General features: G+C 37.1%; 1 protein-coding gene across 7 annotated transcripts in view; it reads left to right on the top strand.

Moving 5' to 3' along the window:
• The window catches only part of LOC106878206 (uncharacterized protein KIAA0825), a 176,526-nt gene that overhangs the window by 108,246 nt on the left and 65,440 nt on the right, over positions 1–2,840 (top strand). The window lies entirely within an intron of this gene.

The following is a 2,840-nucleotide window of genomic DNA, read 5'->3' as shown; positions in this document are numbered from 1 at the left end:
AGTGTTTATTGCACCTGAACATCTGCCGCATACAAAAACTAACTTCCTAGAGCTAGAGAAATAATTTAAGGGTTGTCTCTTTATGTAGAGGTTCCATGGTGTATAAATAGTTGTAGGATAAAACTAGTGCTTAAGTAAAACAGGAATTGCCAATATGTTTCGAAAACCTATAGTACTTACGATTTCATAAATAGAGCCAATTTATATTTATCCAAAACAAAGCCCGTAGTGTTTTTATAATAATGTACTTACTGAAATATTCTAGAGACCAAACACCTGTTTTCTGTAATGGAACTGACCAAAGTCCTGCCATCTCTACAATTGGTCAATAATATTTAAACCAAAGGCAAATTAAGACCATTACAGGGGCAAATAAAGAAGAGAAATGAACCAGTAAATAAAAAGGTGTTTGGGAGAAGACTATGTCTTAAGTGGCATGAGGTCGCTTATGCCCTTCAACACCATAGTGTTACAACACTACAACAATAGTGACAGCATGAATTTCTTTTATCTTCTTACTCTGTAAAATATTTCAGAAAAATTTATTAATGTGTCCTACTTGTTAAAATTCTATTTATTTGTGCAGCTGAAGATGGCACTACTTTTAAATTGATGTAATGATTGCATTGTCCAATTAAATGGAGATGCTTGAAATGGTCATACTGCATCACTACTTGATATCCTGTTGCTTATTTTGATTTTATTCACTTTACTTCGAGCTGTGCGGATAATACCGATCTGGCTTGGTGCTTCAACTTAAGTGCATAATTCAACTGAATCTCAATTATTTCTTATACACACACACACACACATATATCTTTTATGGGTTTCAGCCAGAGGCCAAGGCCATGTTGGTGCACCACCTTTACTGCATCCGGAGTTTTTTTCCAGTATTGCTTCCAGTGAAGTAGTGGGTTGGATGTTGCCGCTCTTTTTTTGTGCCTCCTGCTGCATTGTAGGTTTATCTTGTATTGCAAATAAAAAACTGTCTGGACGTTTTTTGAAGACTTCCATGTCCACACCTTGCAGATCACTGATGTTTTGTTGTAGGACATTGAAAAGTTGTGGTCCCTTGAATCCAAAGCTGTCACAATATTGGGTTTGTATCCTCAATGGAGAAGATGGGACCTTTGGTACTGTGTAATACTGTCCAGTTCAGGGATTGTAGCTTTTGATTCCGAAATTTGGCACTAGACCCTCCATTATTTTGCATATGTATAGCACTGCATATCTCTCACGTCTCCTCTTCAGGGAGTAGAGTCTCAGTTCCTTTAACCTCTTCCAGTAGCCCATTTGTTTTACTGAGTCTATCTTCTTTGTGTAGTGGTTCTGGATTGCCTCTAGTTCCGTAATTAGTCTTACGCTCTATGGTGACCACATTTGAGTACTGTAGTTCAGATGACTGAGGACAAAGTTTCTCCAAAGCAGTAGCATTGTGTCTCTGTTCCTGGTCCTGAAGGATCTAAGGATCCGATCTACTACCTGCCTGCATAGTGTTGCCATCTGAGCAATGTGCTCATGGAAAGTTGCGTCACTGCTCATGTGGATTCTCAGGTCGCGCACCGACTCTAACTCTGGGATTACATTACTTGCTGGTCTTGTGTACTTCAGTTGTTGTTTGTTTGTGGACTGATAATGGAGTGCTTGAAATTTAATGGCATTGAACTGCATATTATTCTCATCTACCCACTTATATATTGCGTTCAGGTCATTCTGCAGTCTTAGGATGTTAGTAGGATCCTTGACCACCTGCGATACTTTTGTATTGTCAGTGTAGTTGGTGAGTGTGGCTGACCCTGTGGCTGAGAGAGCAACTACAAACAGTAGTGGCCCCAGCACTGTTCCTTGGAGAACTCAGCTGAGGATAGGTGTCACTTCAGAGAGAGCACCATTTGCTCTGACATTGACTTCTGCCCTTCAGGAAATCATGCAGCCACTCTCCCAGTCTGCCAGCGATACCGAGGTCATGCAATTTGTGACAGACCAACCCATGATTGCCCTTGTCAAAGGCCTTGGCAGAGTTGAGATACATCACATCCATTGGTATCTAAAAGATCATAATAAACAATTTAATTTGGAATGGAACATTCTCTCTATTTCTTTACCTTAGAGCAAAGGTAAATCTTTTTGCTCCCTTTGTAATAATGAAATGTTTTTTATCCTATTCTCAAAGAACCCCCTTGTAAACATGTTTATAGAATGCATTTATTGTTGCACACATTGGCAGAAACATACCTTTAGTTTCTTTAAGTGATTTCTACCATTCTATAAAATTCAACCTTTGATTGTCTTCTCACATTGCACTTTCACTAAATATATCTACTTCTGTTCCTTTAAACTTTATATTAATTCACCTATCACTCTATATCTCTCCACTATTAGTTTTCTGCTAATTTCTTTCTTTCTCTTCCTTCTCTTTCTATAAACTACCTTTGACATTATATCTACTAACAGTTTAAAAAAAAACAAAACTTGATAGCATTCCCTTTGTTATACACGCAGTCTTCACATTCTGTTAAAATGTCCTATTCATGTGTTTGGTTTCTTTCTTTCCCTGATGAGAAGATTGCATTGTTTTACACCATTTTATCTTTATGGAATAATGCCAATGGTGTCTTTGAAACATATGTTGGAAGTAAAAGAATTTGAATAATACCTGCATTTAACTCCATTTATTTATTTATCTATATTATACAAAACATTTAACCAAAACCTGGAGTTTCTACATTTATAAATAAGCTGTTACATCCTTGTTACTTGTGTGAATTTTTGCTACCCTGGTAACTGTTTATTTCTTTTTCCGTGTTATTTGTAAACACTGGAAAAACACACATACATTT

Source organism: Octopus bimaculoides, chromosome 9, assembly GCF_001194135.2.
Source record: "Octopus bimaculoides isolate UCB-OBI-ISO-001 chromosome 9, ASM119413v2, whole genome shotgun sequence".
Lineage (NCBI taxonomy): Eukaryota > Metazoa > Mollusca > Cephalopoda > Octopoda > Octopodidae > Octopus > Octopus bimaculoides.
The sequence above is the reverse complement of the archived record's forward strand: the minus strand, read 5'-3'. Positions and strand labels throughout refer to the sequence as shown.